General features: G+C 38.8%; 1 long non-coding RNA gene across 1 annotated transcript; it reads right to left on the bottom strand.

The window, feature by feature from the left end:
- Window positions 1-3,212: 3,212 nt before the first annotated feature.
- LOC111568865 (uncharacterized) lies at window positions 3,213-5,121 on the bottom strand. The gene is made up of 3 exons (XR_002746152.3): window positions 5,090-5,121; window positions 3,603-3,862; window positions 3,213-3,459 (listed from the first exon to the last, which is right to left on the bottom strand). It is a non-coding gene; the product is annotated as an uncharacterized LOC111568865 (long non-coding RNA).
- Between the last annotated feature and the right edge of the window lie 13,723 nt (window positions 5,122-18,844).

Genomic DNA, 18,844 nt, shown 5'->3' with positions numbered 1-18,844 from the left:
ACAGGACGTCTGGGAGGCTTCACGTTAAGACCTTGAATAGTTCTGAACAACTAAAGAAAAGTTCAACCCCTAGAAGAAAAAGAGGTAAAACTGTGGACGACGGAGGACGTTTCTCCAGCCGCTGACTTTGATTCACGTGTTTGAACATTTGTTTCCGCTCTGAATCAAGATTTCTCAGAACAAATGTCTGTAAACGCTGCCACACATTATTTCAAAGGCGCTCATTTTCCTCATTTTCCTTTCCCACCGAGACGGTAAAATAACGTGGAGCTCCTCTCAGCCTCCACTCTCTTCACACCCTGATGCCACATTTTCCACTTTTACTGGAACTGACCTGCAACGTTTTCACTGTCTGAAAGAGCCGAGTCATGTTTAGAACGCGGTACTCATGCTCTGGCATGTTGAATCAGAGTTCAGATCCAGTGAAATAACGCTGCACATTTCTGGAGTTTCCTCAGAAGATGCGATGACAAAACAAACAAACAAACTGTGACTGATGACGACAAACGGATGAACCTCGCTGTCACGGCAGCAGCAGGACGACGGTCTGGGAAGTTCCTACCACACTAAAACAGAGAAGTGAAACAACTGGAAGGAGACACGCAGCAAAGACACGCAAAACTGCAGCAAAGACACGCAAAACTTCAGCAAAGACACGCAAAACTTCAGCAGAGAGACGCAAAACTTCAGCAAAGACACGCAAAACTGCAGCAAAGACACGCAAAACTTCAGCAAAGAGACGCAAAACTTCAGCAGAGAGACGCAAAACTTCAGCAAAGAGACGCAAAACTTCAGCAGAGAGACACAAAACTGCAGCAAAGACACGCAAAACTTCAGCAGAGAGATGCAAAACTTCAGCAAAGAGACGCAAAACTTCAGCAAAGACACGCAAAACTTCAGCAGAGAGACGCAAAACTTCAGCAGAGAGACGCAAAACTTCAGCAAAGAGATGCAAAACTTCAGCAAAGAGACGCAAAACTTCAGCAGAGAGACGCAAAACTTCAGCAAAGACACGCAAAACTGCAGCAGAGAGACGCAAAACTTCAGCAAAGACACACAAAACTTCAGCAGAGAGACGCAAAACTTCAGCAAAGACACGCAAAACTGCAGCAAAGACACGCAAAACTTCAGCAAAGACACGCAAAACTTCAGCAGAGAGACGCAAAACTTCAGCAAAGACACGCAAAACTGCAGCAAAGACACGCAAAACTGCAGCAAAGACACGCAAAACTTCAGCAGAGAGACGCAAAACTTCAGCAAAGACACGCAAAACTTCAGCAAAGACACGCAAGACTGCAGCAAAGACACGCAAAACTGCAGCAAAGAGACGCAAAACTTCAGCAAAGAGACGCAAAACTTCAGCAAAGACACGCAAAACTTCAGCAGAGAGACGCAAAACTTCAGCAAAGAGACGCAAAACTTCAGCAGAGAGACGCAAAACTTCAGCAAAGAGACGCAAAACTTCAGCAGAGAGACACAAAACTGCAGCAAAGACACGCAAAACTTCAGCAGAGAGACGCAAAACTTCAGCAAAGACACGCAAAACTGCAGCAGAGAGACGCAAAACTTCAGCAAAGACACACAAAACTTCACCAGAGACGCAAAACTTCAGCAAAGACACGCAAAACTTCACCACAGACGCAAAACTTCAGCAAAGACACGCAAAACTGCAGCAGAGAGACGCAGAACTTCAGCAAAGAGACGCAAAACTTCAGCAAAGAGACGCAAAACTTCAGCAAAGACACGCAAAACTTCAGCAGAGAGACGCAAAACTTCAGCAAAGAGACGCAAAACTTCAGCAGAGAGACGCAAAACTTCAGCAAAGAGACGCAAAACTTCAGCAGAGAGACACAAAACTGCAGCAAAGACACGCAAAACTTCAGCAGAGAGACGCAAAACTTCAGCAAAGAGACGCAAAACTTCAGCAAAGACACGCAAAACTTCAGCAGAGAGACGCAAAACTTCAGCAGAGAGACGCAAAACTTCAGCAAAGAGATGCAAAACTTCAGCAAAGAGACGCAAAACTTCAGCAGAGAGACGCAAAACTTCAGCAAAGACACGCAAAACTGCAGCAGAGAGACGCAAAACTTCAGCAAAGACACACAAAACTTCACCAGAGACGCAAAACTTCAGCAAAGACACGCAAAACTTCACCACAGACGCAAAACTTCAGCAAAGACACGCAAAACTGCAGCAGAGAGACGCAGAACTTCAGCAAAGAGACGCAAAACTTCAGCAGAGAGACGCAAAACTTCAGCAAAGACACGCAAAACTGCAGCAAAGACACGCAAAACTGCAGCAAAGACACGCAAAACTTCAGCAAAGAGACGCAAAACTTCAGCAGAGAGACGCAAAACTTCAGCAAAGACACGCAAAACTGCAGCAGAGAGACGCAGAACTTCAGCAAAGAGACGCAAAACTTCAGCAGAGAGACGCAAAACTTGAGCAGAGACACAAATTACCACATAAAAACAGAAAGCTATCTTACAGATTCCAGAATCAACATTTCTTAGTCCATTAATTGCCACTACTATCTAATCCTACAGATATATTTGCAGCATTAAACTATTTAATAAATGCTAATATCTGAGACGTTACAGATGTTTCCAGTGTGTTCCAGTAAAACGACGTCAGCGTTTTCAGGCTGATGCCAGATTTTCCACGTTTACTGTAACAGAGCGACTGTGCTGAGTCATGTTTATAACGCCGACCTCATGCTTTCCCTCATGTTTAATCAGAGCGAACACATTCTCTCAGTCCAACACCATGTGATGTGGGTCACTGTCGGCGCCAACAAAGACTCCTCTGATTGGCCGAGCTGCTGGCTGGTTGCCATGTGAACCGGCCTACGTGCAGGTCGGAGCGCTGTCTGGCCGGATCAGATTAATGAGGCTTATGATCACACAAACCGTTTTGCTGCAGCGCTACTGGGCCTCAGGCTCCTCCCACTGCTATAGGCTCCTCCCACTATCACAGGCTCCTCCCACTGCCAGGTCACATGTTTGTTTCTAGACAGTCACTGATGTTTGTGGTCATTTAACTGTTTATCTACTATAAAGGTTGATCTGAATTTATACTAAAACTGTTGTTCTGTGGTGTTTTCAGTCGCTGTTTACTGTTGTTTATAGTTGTGTTTTCAGTCGCTGTTTACTGTTGTTTATAGTTGTGTTTTCAGTCGCTGTTTACTGTTGTTTATAGTTGTGTTTACTGTCGTTTTCAGTTGCTGTTTACTGTTGTTTATAGTTGTGTTTTCAGTCGCTGTTTACTGTTGTTTATAGTTGTGTTTACTGTCATTTTCAGTTGCTGTTTACTGTTGTTTATACTTGTGTTTTTAGTCATTTACAGTTGTTGTTTTAGTTGTGTTTTACTGTACATTTTCAGTCATTGTTTACTTACGTTTTCAGTTGCTGTTTACTGTCGTTTTCAGTTGATGTTAATTTTCTGTCTTTGGTGCTCCGTCTGAAAATAAAATATAAAAATACATAAAATCTGCCCACATCAAGCCTCATTCCTGGTTTTAAAGATGTCTGAAGGTGAATTATTCATTTTAACTCTGCTAAAGTTGAAGCAGAAGCAGTTTGAGTCTGTAAAACCTGTCAAACCTCTGGTGTCAGCAGGAATCTTCTTTCCGTCCATTAAGGGGTTAAATCTGCAGGTTCTCTGTCCGGCTGCAGAGCTGAAGGTTCTCTTTGTTTCCTGGTTCTGATCCGATTGGTCGGCAGCGTCGGGCGTTCTGACCAATCACAGCCAGGTCGCTAACGTGTTGGTTTTCACACGGACCTCAGACTTCCTGGTGACTTGAGGAGCTGGAAACCTGCTGCTGCTGGTTCTGATCCGGGAAACATCTGGATTCAGACAGCAGCTGGAAAATTACAGAAGTGTGAGGAGCTTTGACCGACTGACAGAAAGACTCCTGTTGTTTTTTATTTCACATCCTGACGTCTGCAGCAGATGATTCACAGGGAAGAGTGAAGCAGTGAATCACATTCTGATGAAAGTTTTTTACTGAAATGTTTAAAAACCGCCAACATCAGAAATAAAACAACAAGACGAAACAACATTTCAGCAAACATCAGGTTTATGTTGAGAAAAACTAAATGATGTGTGGTTTTGCTGCTAAACACTTTATTTGGTCGTATTTTCACCCCTTTGTTTGTGAACATCACAGCGTGTTTCATTGAGGTTCTTTTTTCCTCTGTTCCCTGCTGACCTACTGATGAAATAAAGCAAAGTTTCTTCTTCCTCCAGCTGTGGTTTAACTCTGACCTTTAAACTACAGCCGCTGACTGACAGCTGAACTTCACTGGAAGACATTTCTGAGGAAAAGCTCGTTCAAGTTTCAGCCGTTGGAATATTTCTATCAACAACCTGCAGAAGTTCAGGTTTCTGTCGGTTTAAAAGCAGCAAACAGGAAACAAACGGCTTCCAAAGTTTGAAAATGTAACACTTTTTTCCATATTCATCACCAATAATTGGTAATTATCCTCATTTTGGACACTTTTGAGTCATTCTAGGCAGGTTTCAAGTCACTTTGGACAGACTTCATCAGATTTTGGAGACATTTTTTTATCATTTTGGACACGTTTCAACCTATTTTGGACCATTTTGAGTCCTTTTGTACAAGTTTCAAGTCATTTTGAACATTTTTCATCATTTTAAAACAAGTTTCAAGCCACTGAGGACAAATTTGGAGTCATTTTTGATAGACTTGAAGTCACAACATCTAAAAAATGGAATCTTGTCTGGTCCAACATCCACCCATCAGATTCTACTGATGTTAGAGCCTCAACAGTTGGAGAAATGTGGACCAAAGACTGGATTCTAGTAGAAATATGGATCCATCCATAGATGTACACTGACAGGAACTTTATAGAAACTTAAGACCACCAACGTTTGGAGATTCTGAGCTTTTTGTTCAGTAACTAAAATTCCTCCTCTGCTGGATCCATTCAATCATTCTGATCTAATAGAAACGACTCTGTCTGTTCTCACCACATTTCATGACTGTTGGAGTTACATTTCTGGAGATACTGAACCTTTAAAATAACTTTTCAGATGGTTTGAAGGAGAAGTATACAAAGATTTCTACCTGATGATGACAGATGTGATGAATTCTTCCTGGAAAGAAGCAAAAAGCTGCACTTTAATGAAAGTGTTTCTGCAAAATAAACTAGATTCCCATCATATCATTATCACTTTAGAGATTATAGAGGCTACATGCAGCTCATTTACAGCTGATATTAACATGTGATCTGCATCTGTGGAGAAAATAATCCACCAAAACGGTTCAAATGTGGACGAAAAGAACATGTTGATGTTCAAAAACCATGAAATACTGTGAAAATAACAGTAACTATGAGGAAAACACTGACATTTTTAGCTGTAATCTCCATAAATCATCCTGTTAGTCGCTGTTTCGTAGCTTTAAAGTTGAAATTATTTGTCTGGTTAAATCAGCAGAAAGTTAAAAACACGTTCAGTTTGCAGATACCTGAGTTTCCTCCTGGTGGCGGCCATCTTGTTTAGAGCTTAAACAGGAAGTGACCTCCAGAGCTGCTCCTTTATTGGTTCCCTGAGTGGGCGGGACCTCAGATATGATTGGATGATAGATGTGTCCTGATTTGTCATGAAGTCGTATTTTATTTCTCTTTTGAAGGGTTTTAATGTCTAATATTTATATTTCTGAGGTAAATTCACAAACATAAACATCACTGAAGGTTGGAATGTTTCAACCTGTTAGTTTAATTTTAATCTTATTTTTCTGATAGAAAACACTTTACAATGTGATGTAAGTGATATAAATCTTGATATATTAAATACTTTGGAAGAACAAGTCATTTTAGACAAATTTTAGGTAATTTTGGACAAATTTTGAGGGATTCTGGATGATTTTTAAAAGTTTTTTGTCATGTTGAACAGAAATGATTCCAGTTTTGAGCCATTTTAGAAACACTGTGAGTCTTTTTTTGACATATTAGACAAATCTAAAGTCATCTAGACACGTTTTGAGTCATTTTGGACAATTTCTGAGTCCTTTCAGGCAGGTTTTTGTCACACTGAACACAATTTTAGTAATTTAAAGCAAATCTGGGGTATTTTTGAACAGTTTTTAAGTCATGGACAGATGTTGAGTCATTTTGGGTAATTTTGGGTAAGATTTGTCACGTTGGACAGAAATGACTCAACTTTCGATAAACTTTGGGTAATTTTGGACAAGAAATTTGAGGGATTCTGGATGAATTTTGGGTGAATTTCTAAACGTTTTTGTCATTTTGAACAGAAATGACTCCAATTCTGAGTTATTTTAACACTGTCTGTCTTTTTGACATATCGGATAAATCTCCAGTTATCGTAGACAAATTTTTGTCAAATTGGACAAATTATGAGCATTTTAGAACAACTTTGTGTCATTTTGGACCATTTTGGACTCACTTCAGACAGGATTTTGTCCCATTCAACACAATTTTAGTAATTGTAAACAATTTTCGAGTATTTTTGGACCGTTTTTAAGTCATTCTGGACAGATTTTGAGCCATTTTAGGTAATTCTGGTCAAGATCTTGTCATGTTGGACGGAAACGAAAAAACTTTTTAGTCATTTTAGACAATTTTTAGTTAATTTGGACAATTTTTTGTCATGTTGAACAAAAATTACTTCAATTTTTAGTCATTTTTTTTTAAACATTGTGAGTCTTTCTTGACATATTGGACAAATCTCAAGTCATTTTAGACAATTTCTGAGTCCCTTTAGACAAGTTTCTGTCACCTTGAATGCAATTTTAGTAATTTTATACAGATTTTGCGTATTTTATGACAATTTGTAAGTCATTCCGGACAAATTTTGAAAACATTGTGAGTCATTTCTGACATATGGGACAAATCTCAAGTCGTTCTGAACTTTCTCCACTCATATTATGGATTCAGGATGTGAGTTCTATCATCTAGGATCCTCTGAAGCCCCTTCATGAACATACTGAGGTTCTTTGTTGAACTTATGACCCTTTTAATTCATTTTTCTTTATTATTTTCCTTCTTCAACCTGTCAAACAGCACAAACAGGAACTAAAACTGTCATTTGTAGCTTCATCAGATTCCTGTTGGATCAGAATAAACCTGCAGCAGATTTTTAGATTTCATCTTTTTGTCCATGAAGTAAATGAAGGAGCAGCGTGGGAACCAAACACCTGAACACACCTGCAGTCACTATTTTCACACTCATCCAGGTGTCATCAGCGTGACGTCGTCTTTAACTACCAGAGTTTGTCCAAATGAGGAAACGGCTTCAGTGTTTTCATTCCTCAGATGTTTTTTCATTTACAGCAGCTCTGAGATTCATGTTTTGTTAAAGCAGATTCTCATTAAACTCACTTTAAATGTCGTTCGTTCTGCAGAAACTGTTTAAAAATGACATTAAAACAGAGTTTTATTTATTCAGCTGTAGAGTCTTAATATTAATGTTGAAAGAAGTCGTTTTCAATTTGAGTCATTTTGGACATAATTTGAGTTGTTTAAACTAAAGTTTGGTTCATCTTGGACACGTTTTTGTCAAGTGGACAAATTGTGAGCATCTTAGATAAACTTTCAGTGATTTTGGACCTTTTTCTTTTCATGTTGGACAAACTTCTAGTTAATTTGGACATTTTTTTTGTCATAGTGGACGAGACTGGAGTCATTTTGGACAACTTTTTGTCATGTTAGACAAATTTCGAGGGATTTTGGATGAATTTTCAGTCAATTTGTAAAAGTTTCTGTCAAGTTGAACAGAAGTGATGATAATTTCAGAAATATTGTGAGTCTTTTTTGACCTATTGGACAAATCTCAAGTCATTTTAGACAAGTTTTAAAATAATTTTGGAAATTTCTGAGTCTTTTCAGACAGGTTTTTGTCACGTTGAATGCAATTTTAGTAATGTTAACCAAATTTGAGGTATTTTTGGCCAGTTTTGAACTCATTCTGAACAGATTTTGAGTCCTTTTGGAAAAGTTTTTGTCATGTTGAACAAAAAAGACTCATATTATGAGCCATTTTAGACACACTGTGACTCATTTTTGACATATTGGACAAACCTCAAGTCCTTTTAGACAAGTCTTGAATCACTTTGGACTCACTTCTGTTAACCTAAACATAATTTGAGTTATTCTGGACAAATTTTAATTCATTTTAGACTTTCTACACTTGGTGACACCTCAGATTATGGACTTACTAGAGGCACTGATTACTTTTTCCTTCTTCAGCCCGTCAAACGGCACAAACAGGAACTAAAAGCCGTCAGTCGGTCAGATTTGCAGCTTCAGCAGATTCCTGTTGGTTCAGAATAAACCTGCAGCAGCTGATTTACCTTCTAGTTTCCTTTTTAGGCTGTGAACAGGTGAGAGGAGGTAAATCTGCTGCTGTTTGTCATCGAGGCTTCTTCTGCAGCGACGTCATGTTTGTTTGTGTCGATGAGCTCAGACCCACAAAACATCCAGACGACATGAAATATTCCTGACATCAGCCTGACTGGAGGGAAATAAACACGTCTGCAGGAAGATCTTTACATCACTGCAACAGAAAATAGAAAATAAATCTGTTTACTCATATGTTTAGAATTATTATTTCATAGTTTCTTTGATTTCATTCTCTTTAGATATGAGTGCAAATGGTTGTTTTTTTATTCAAACAAATGTAGAAATGATAATAGGTCTTTTTTTTCACGTTTCACCTTCATTAAACCTGCAGACTGATGGATTTTCAGTCATTTCTGTCAAGTTTTTACCACGTTGGACAAACTTTCTGGACAACTTTTGGTCCCACTAAACAAAACTGAAGTCCTTCTGAAAAGCTTTGTCCCGCAAATAAACTTTGAGTGACTTTAAACGTGGGTTTAGAATCATTTTGGACAAATTTATGGACACTTTTGGGTCATTCTGGATACATTTTGAGATATCTTGGGCAAGTTTTTATCACAGAGAACAAGCCTTGAGTAGTTTTGGAACATTTTTTGTCACTTTGGACAAATTTTGAATAATTTCTGTCAAGTTTTTGTCATGTTGGACAGAAAAGACTCAATTTTTGAGTCCTTTTAGACAAACTTTGGGTAATTTTGGATCAATCTGAGTCAATTTATATAAGTTTTTGTCATTTTGAACAAAACTTTCTCAGATTTTGAGTCATTTTAGAAACATTGTGAGTCTTTCTTGACACATTGTACACATGGCAAGTCATTTTGTACAATTTCTGAGTCCTTTTAGACAGGTTTTTGTCACGTTGAATGCAATTTTAGTAATGATAAGCACATTTTGAAGTATTTTTTTACTCATTCTGGCCAGATTTTGAGTCATTTTGGGTAATTCGGGACCAGATTTTTTCATGTTGGACAGACTCCTGAGTGGATGGACCTTTAATTTGCATGAACATTGAATCATTTTTTTCTGTTTTCAGCCTCATCAGTCCGTTTTCTTGTCCTTCTGTAACATACGTTTCCTTCCTGCAGATTAAATCATATGTGACTAAACGTGACGTGCAGTGAAACAGTCGGCTCACATTCCAGACATGTTCAGGCGTGTTCACTTTCTCACAGCGATACCAGCCATTACAGATCTCAGACCTGTTTGTTTTCTCTGCGTGGGCCGAACCAGGGATTACCTCGTCTTTCTGACTCACTGCTTCAGTCCACAGACCCTCCACAAAGTCAACACTCGGTCGGGCCTCAAACGGTTTCCCAGAAGGCTTCGAAGCGACGATGAGGGAGGCGGCGCTGTCAGATTACAGAGCAGAGAACAGAGTCAGTGCTGCACACCAGCAGTGGGATGAGTTTTCACATCCTTTATTTATGTAAAAGCACTAAAAGATGCTTCAATAATCCTGGAAGCTTCAGGAAAAAGCTCTAAAGCCACATGCTTCAGGCATGATGCCAAGGTGATCCAAACTTGTTCAAGGTGACTCAAAACTTGTTCAAAATGACAGAACTTGTGTCCAAAGTAGCAGAAATGAGTTAAAATCAATTCAATACTTTTCCAAAATGATTAAAAGTTTGTCCAAATTGGCAAAAACTTGCCCATAAATACCAAAAATTGGTATAAAATGACTCAAAATGTGACCAGGATGACACAAACTCTGTCCAAAATCACTTCAAACTTGTGGAGTATGACAAAACAAAGTCAAAACGAATCAAAATGTCTTCAAACTGACTTAAATTGTATATAAATTGCCTCAAAATTTAAGTCATTTTTGTCAAACATGACAAAAATCTTTACAAAATGACTTGAGTGTTGTCCAGTATTAAAAATATGGCAAAAATCAACCCAACCTTTGTTCAAAATGACTCAAAACTTGTTAAAAATGACTGAGACTGTGTTTGAGGTGACAAAAATCTGTTCACAATGATTCCAAATGTGTCCAACATGATTAAACACTTGTCAATAATGACTTGAGTGCTGCCCAGCAAAAAAAATTACATAAAATTTCTGCAAAATGACTCAAAACTTGTTTAAAATGATGGCAGTTGTGTTCCAAAATTTCTTCAAACCAATTCAAAAATTGTCTAAATTGACAAACATTTGTCCAAAATGACTCAAAATCTGTGCAAAATTACCCCAAATTCTTACAAAATGATTCAAATTCTGCCTAAAATTGATTAAAATGTGTCCAAAATGACCAAAACTGTATCTAAAATCACTCCAAAGTCATTTTTGTCCAGCATGACAGAAATCTATCCAAACTGAATACAGCCAGTCCCAAAATGTGTCCAACACGATTAAACACTTGTCAATAATGATTTGAGTGCAGCCCAGCAAAAAAAAAGCCTAAAATTTTTTACAAAATTGACAGAAATGTGTTCAAAATGACTTCGAACTTGTCCAGCATGACAGAATAAGGTCAAACAAATGTTCACAATGAAGGAAACTGTGTCTGAAGTGACAAAAAGTTGTCCCATACCATTCAAAATGTGTCTAAAATTGCTGAACACAATTATATATATATATTCATTTAAAGATTGACAGAAACTTGTCCAAAATGTGTCTAAAATGTGTCAGATTGTGTCCAACATGGCAAAATTGGTCCAAAATTGCTTGAAATGTTTCTAACATGACTCACAACTTGAGATGTTGTTGCTCAGCATGACAAAAACTTGTTAAAAATGACTCAAATTGTGTCCAAATTGGAAAAAGCCTGTCCAGAATGACTTGAGTCTTGACCAGTATTTTAAAACCTTGTCCAATATTAACCAAACTTTGTTCATAATGACTTAAATTGTGTTGCAAAAAGTGACAAAAATTGTTTGCAACAATTCAAAATGTGTCCAAAATGACTAAATGTTTGTCTAAAAAAATGACTCAAAAATTTTACAAATTAGCAGACCCTTGTCCAAAATGACTTAAAACTTGGCAACATGCCAGAAACCTTTCCAAAATGTTTCTAAAGCGTAACAAAAACTTTTTCTAAATGATTTGAATCATGTTTGAAATCAAACAAAAGTTTACTTATGAGTCATTTTGGACAAATGTTTTGTCATTTTGTGCACAATTGGTGTTGAGTAGTTTTGACCTCCTCCTCTCAGCGAGTAGAAGTGTTAAGTATGTCAAATAATAGAGGCGTTCGAGTAAATCGGAGGTAGTTCTGTTTAAGTACAGAAATACACAGAAAAACACAATTATTTTAAAAATAGCTGATTTATTGTGCAAAATGTTTAATGACAGAAGCATCTATTGACATTTTTGTAGAAATTAACTACAAAACATTTTATGCTCAAGAAGTTCTGGTTTGAATCCAGTAGGAAATAAAGAGCACAGTATCGTCGGCATATCGTTTGACTTTGTTGTTGGACTTTAAGAGTTTCAGGGCTTCATCCAGTGTGAAACTTGATCCAAACATCATCATGTCCCTCACAGAAGTCAAAGTTCCCAGAAATCTCTCCTCGATCAAACTAACATGGATGGAAACAGCTTTTCTAGTTAAATTATTTCCACCTGACGTCATCTTTACCGTCTGTCTGCAGCTTTCTCTGGTTGCCTCCATCGTTCAGTTTTCAGGGAGCATTAAATGATCTCCGTCAGGCCACCACACACTCCATGTGAGGCTCTGAAGCTGCTGTCTGGATCCTCCAGGGTTCCTCCCCCGTCCATCCTGGAGCTGCATCCAGGCAGCCTTCACCTTCCTGGGGAGGACACGCTGCAGTGTCTGGGCTCTGACTCTGGAGCTCTGCAACACAGGAGAGTAATGAGTTATTTCAAACTGGACTATGGACAGAAATAACATCAACACATACAGAACATTTAATGAAACAATCTCAAAGACATTCTGGAGCTGGACCTTTTTCAGGTAAAAGGTTTGTTTCAAATACGAACCACTGAACAGGAAGTGGCTGTAACTGCAACCAATAAACATGTTCTATAATAGTTTTGCACAGGTTCACTTCAACATGTCTTCATGTATGCACTGCAAGATTATTCTACAATAATTATAATATTAGTCCACTCAGTCCGTCTCAATGCTAATATCATCTGGTTTATCATCTTTATTTTTTTCATTATTTGTATGACATATTTTCTACCAAAGTAATCCATATAGATATAAATTTCCAAAAAATGCGCAACTTAAGCAGCTAGCATTAAACCTAGCATAGATAAAAAAAAGTACACAACAACAATAAATCATCACAATAATTCAGTTTCTGTTTGTGAACATTCAAAACCTTCCTGGACAGTCAGGAACTGGATAAGGAACCTTAACAGATTGATGTTTAGTAAAAAGGGGGCTAGGGCTGGACCTGAATATCTGAATATCCGAATATTCGGTCGTGACAGTGGTATCCGAATATCTGGATAGTCGCCATTAATCGGGGCCGAATACCCGGAGCCCAGAAACTGCTATTCGGGCCAGCCCTAAAGGGGACATGCAGAGAGATAAAAATCTACCAAATCTCTATGTATGAGGTAGTAAATTAAAGGCTAATGCTAAGAAACAGTTGTTCAGGAGCCACAGTTTGAAGTTTGAAGAGTGTAATTCCAGCATTTACTGGATTTACAGTCTTCAAACTCAGGCTCTTTCGTTCTTTATATTATTGAAAGTTGAATTTTCAGTAATTCCTGGTTCCCTGTGGTGGACCGAGTCTATCAAACTGACCTCCTATATGTGAATAAAATGAATGTATATGAGTATTAAACAGGCATTTAGCTGAAACAACACATTCCACCTACTATTTTATTTGTTCTAAAATCAGTTTGAGAAAGTTCTGCAAAGTTCTGGTGATGTTTTCAGGGACATGTCTTCTTAAAAGTTACTGTCTCTAAAAATAACCTAAAAACATTTACTGGATGTTGCATTGAGAACTTCGTGTTTTTGTCATCACATTTATGGATTTCTGTTGGTGTTCTCTCAACAATATCAACTAAAACATCCTCAGAACATTAAGAGTTAATTTGTCGCATTACAGGAACATTTTATGAAACACGTTCTGTCATCTGAGGCCTGAAAAACTTTTTGGAAACATAAATTGAATGCTGGTGTAAGAATTTTTTTGCGGCGCTATTCTACAACCCTGAAAAATCGCAGGAGCTTCAGTAGAAACCAACTGGACTTCTCTTGTAGGTTCTTGAAACATCTTTAAGAATATTTTTTCTTTCAGAAATGTAGGTGAGTAAAAATGCAAAGTATGTCAAATTTTGGATGTTCAAGGAAAGAGGAGGTAGCTACATTTAAGTACAAAAACAAACTGATTATTTGAAAAATAATGTATTTATTGTGAAAAAGGTTTAACAATAAAAAAAACACATTTACATTTTTGTAGAAACAAACTGCAAGAAGTGCTCAAGAAGTTCCGGTTGGACTCCGGTCAGAAACAAACCAAGACTACAGTATCATCGGCGTATCGTTTGACTTTGTTGCTGGAGTTCTCTGGTAGGTTCTGGAAGACGTTTCACCTTTCTGAGAGGTGAAATGTCTCCAACAGATTTCTACTGAAGCTTCTACAATTACCATGACGTTGTTGTGCAAAATGTTTAGTGGTAAAAACACATATTCACATTTTTGCAGAAATGAACTGCAAAACTTTTGTTTTTGTGCTCAAGAAGTTCTGGTTTGAATCCAGTCGGAAGCAAACCAAGAGCACAGTATCATCAGCATATCGTTTGACTTTGTTTTTGGATTTCTTTCTACCAGAGAAGTCCAGTTGTTTTCTACTGAAGCTCCTACGATTACCACAACCTGATGAATGAGAATCTACACGGACGTAACCCTGAAAAACATCTTATGAAAGTTTCGATGAATTTAACCTCTTAGGAATAACATTTCTAAACATTCTTTTAACATTAGATAAATGTTACAATGAAACATTTTCTTCACCGGGTTAGTCGAACTTAAGATAACATTTCATTAACGCCATAGTGGGTAAATGTGCAAATGTTTAACGAACATCAGAAGATAAACAAAAAATAAATTAGTTCGACTGTGTGGTGGGTGAATGTTAGTGAATTTTGTGGGAACGTTCTCAGGTCTCTACCTGGGCAGGTGAACGTCTCCTCGGTGCAGATCTGCAGGAAGACGAGCGCCGACAGCAGCAGCAGCCAGCGGTGAGCTCGGTCCGGCTCCTCCCTTGGCTGGAGAACCCGGCTCTGATTGGCTGGATAGAGGACCCGACGGGGACGACGCATCCGAAGAAGAGGAGGATGGAGGGATGAAGAGGAGGAAGCTTCCAGAGGCCTCAGGGCCACAGAGGAGGAGGATGAAGGCATCTCGTCTTCGTCTCTTCAGCTTAGTCTTCAGTATTTTCTGTCTTCACCTCTAAATCTCTGAATATCTGCAGCAGCATCCGTCTTTCTCCTCATCAAACCGCTTCCTGCTGTCTCCTCAGCTTCTTTTTTCCTCTTTTCTGACTCTCTGCTGCAGCGTCTCTTTAAATACAAGCTCAGGAGGTGTAGTCAGTTTGCCTTCGGCCAGTCGGATCCGCCCACCGCTGGAATTATTGTTGTTAAGGAGTTCAGATTATTTTTAGATGCACGCAAACGCCTCGATCTCCCCCCAGGAAAACTCCTGCATGTCTGGAGTTTAACGCCTGCAGGGAAGAATCTGAGGAGGTCAGAAGGAAGGAAGCCAATGTGCAGGATCAGAGGAAGACAGAAGTGATGAAACACCTGACGTGACCACACATGACCTCTGCTGCTGAACATATTTCCTCAATGAGCCAACAGGCGGAACAGAAACCACACATTCATCCAACTTTGGGTTTTACTGCATCTCCAGCTGCAGATCCAGAACCAAGAGAAGCTGCAGAACCAGATCAGATCCAGAACCAAGATCTAGAACCAGGGCTGAGTCTTAAAATCACAGCTTGTGTCTTCTAAATTCCCAATAAACAAAAAGTATTTTCCAGAATAACAGTTTTTCTTTGTTTGGTTGCGTTACATCATTCTGCTTTGATTAAACATTTTTTTTCCTCCATTGTGGATTCGTTTCGTGCCTGCTCACATTTCAACAAAGTGCCACGTGTAGAAAAGATATACTGAGTAGAAAACACTAGAAAATATGACGGAACACTTCAGTAAAAGTTGGTGCAGCAGGATCTCCGCAGGAACCAGCTCTGCTCTGAGAAAAACGTACAAACACATAGTTCAACATCAACACATCCAACCTGAGCGTTGTCAACATTTAAAAAGTCTCTGTACGTATACTTTTTTGATACAGATACACAAATCTGTGCAAAATCTGAATGTTTACATGTAGAAGAATCCTTACAGTATTAATAGTACTTCTAGTTATATCTTGTTAATATTTATCTACTGATTTTCCTCCATTTTTACACCTTTGCTACAGAACTACAAAGTGCCCTTGATCTTCACTTCATACAGGAAATGGATTTAAGTTACAGCCTCTCCTTGCCTTCTCTTCGCCTCTTTGTCCACTTTGTCTCCTTGTCTCTCCACCTTGTCAAATCTTCCCCTTCTAATCTCCTTGTCTACTTCCTTGTCTCCTCGCTTCTTTGTCTCTTCACCTCGTCTCTTCTCTTCCTCTTGGCCAAACCTCCTTGTCTCTTCATCTCTTCGCCTCCTTGTCTTCTCTCCTTGCCTACTTCATCTCAATGTCTCTTTAACTCCTTGTGCCCTCATCTTCCAGCTTCCTTGTCTCATCTTCTTGCCTCCTTGTGTCTTCTTTGCATAACCATCTCAACTTCTCATCTCCTTTCCTCGTTGCTTCCTGTCCTGTCTTCTCTCTTCATTTCCTGCCCTCCTTGCCTCTTTGTGCTGTCTCCTTGTCTCCTCTTCACCTAACCTCCTTGTCTCCTCTCCTTGTCTACTTCACCTGTCTCCTCGTCTCGTCACCTTGTTGTCACTTCACCTCCTTGTCTTCTCTCGTCTATTTCGCCCTCATTGTCTCCTCACTTCTTCGCCTCTTTGCATCCTTGCTTCCTCACCTCCCTCCCCTCTTCTTTTCCGTCTTTGTCTCCTCATCTCTTTACCTCCTCATTTCCTTGTCTCTTTGCCACCTTGTCTCCTCTCCTCGTCTACTTCGTCTTCTCATCTACTCTCTTCATCTCCTTGCCTCCTCACCTCTTTGCCTCCTTGCGTGTGGTTGATGGTATTTTTCCTCGTCTCTCCTCAGGCTTCGACCACAGTCTCTCTGGGTGAAATCTCAGGAATGTTTTTCAGCGTCTCTTTGTGCACGCTACTTTCTCTCATGTTATAATTCCATCAGTGTGAAGCAGAGGAAAAAAAACCGCAGAGCTGCATGCAGCCAGAAAACAGAGAATCATCAAACTGCTGCATGCAACGATCAACACATGGACTGCATCGCATTAAACACGTCAACTTTAGAATCAACACCTGGAACTCTTTGTCATGTTCCTCAAACATTCCTCAACGTTTACCTCATTAAAAGTTTCCTGTATATTTTCAGTTATTTTTGTTCTATTTTGTGACTTAAGTCTCATAATCTAACTCAGATTCCACAGCTACATTCTCATACAACTAAACTGAATTCTCAGTTATGTTTTAGGGATTTACACTAGTTTGTAACATACTTTAAATCATCTTTCTCATTTATTTTAGTGCCTCTGTCATCTTGGTAACCCAGAAAATGGACACAATTCATCAAATATAATCGGTGCACCCGAACACCTCGTGATCTTATTTGTTGTTTGTTTGTCCAGTGGAGGATTCTGCTTCTCTTCTGTCTTTATCTAAACTAAACTCAGTCACTGAACGTCTCAGGTGTTGTTATAGATTTATAATGAATCAGGATCTGGACACACACTAGTTCACTTTTTTTTGTTTGTAGGGACCCAAAACTAAGTTCTTCAAAAATGTTTTGGTTGAATCTTTTTCCTCCAAAAAATAAATGTGAAGCCATTTTAATGCGTCAATATCTCTAGAAATAAAACTTATTACATGTAAGTAAATAAATAAACTAAATAAAACTACAAACATGAAATTTGGTGAGAACTCAGGCAGAATAGTTTCTACTAGATCAGAATGATTGAATGTTCTCACCTAGTTTCATGGCCTTTGGAGGTAAATTTCTGGAGTTACTGAAAATTAAATCCTGATCTTCCATCATCAGGTCCAAACCCCCTGATCCAACCTGTTGCTGATTGACTGAAGGAGTGTTGAGGTTCAAACGGAGGCGAAAGGCAACAAATATTTTTATAAAGCTGCTGTCCACACCCACAGCTACTGAATGAGCTGCACTTCAACAGAATATAGTCATGCAACCTTTCAGGAAGAGAAGGTGAAATTCTGGAGAACTTTCTTTGATTGATGTCGTCTATTGTTGACATCTCGGCAGTGTTTTCCTGACATCACTGGAAGCTGGTTTGCGTCAGCGTGTTGCGTTTTTAAAGGTCATCTTTTGTTCACACAACATGTGCAGCAGCACACGGCTGCAGTTTGACTTTGGTATGTTGTCAGGTGCATTTCAGAGCATAAATGAACCTTTGTGTTGTTTGTGTTGCTGCAGGTTCACCTGCACAAACACAAACACAATCCTGGAGTTCCTGGATGCCCTGAACTCTGTTGTACAGTTCTACCTGGTAGGAATAATTATTTAATTCAACTCAACTGTGCAATTCAACCAATTAAACCAATAATCCCTCCTAGGTGCTTACTGTTAGTTCTATTTTTGCACTGTTGTACTTTTCTTATATTTTGTTTTTTGTAATTACCAGCAATGTTGCACCTGTTTTAAAATACCAGCATTTTTGGAACCTGATTTCTTCAACCTGCACATTAACTACATGTTCTTTTGTACACTGGTGGGTGGTAGGTGGTCAAATATTATCTTTTGTTTCGTTGAATCCAACTTTAGTACTACAAATATGTCTCTAAAGTTAGTGATAAGCAACAAAAAAAGAAAAGGTGCTGAGCCACCAGTGCTGCAGTTTAAAAATTGAGCTATTTGACCACAATGAGCAGAAATATGTTTGGAGGAGAGAAGGTGAGGCATTAAACCCAAGAACACAAAACCTACCATCAAGCATGGTGGCGGCAGTATCATGCTCTGAGGCTTTACACAAACAACAACAAAAAAGAGGCACAAAGTGACCAGAATGAGACACAAAACAACCAAAATCTGGCATAAAGAAACTGAAATGAGACACAAAACAACCAAGATGAAACACAAACACACCAAAATGAGATACTACTCAACTAAATTTTTCATCATGTATCAACCAGAAACTGCAAAACTAGAAAGAATCCACAAATTTTCAACTTTACAACACTCCTTAAATGTATTATGTACAATTTGCTGCTGATTACTGGGACAAAGAAAAGACCTTCTGGAGGAAAGTTCTGTGGTCAGATGGAACAAAAACTGAGCAGAAATATGTTTGGAGGAGAGAAGGTGAGGCCTTTAACCCCAAGAACACCAACCC

The sequence above is a fragment of the Amphiprion ocellaris genome, chromosome 6 (assembly GCF_022539595.1).
Source record: "Amphiprion ocellaris isolate individual 3 ecotype Okinawa chromosome 6, ASM2253959v1, whole genome shotgun sequence".
Classification (NCBI taxonomy): domain Eukaryota; kingdom Metazoa; phylum Chordata; class Actinopteri; family Pomacentridae; genus Amphiprion; species Amphiprion ocellaris.
Note: the sequence above shows the minus strand (reverse complement) of the source record. Positions and strands in the feature narration are given on the sequence as shown.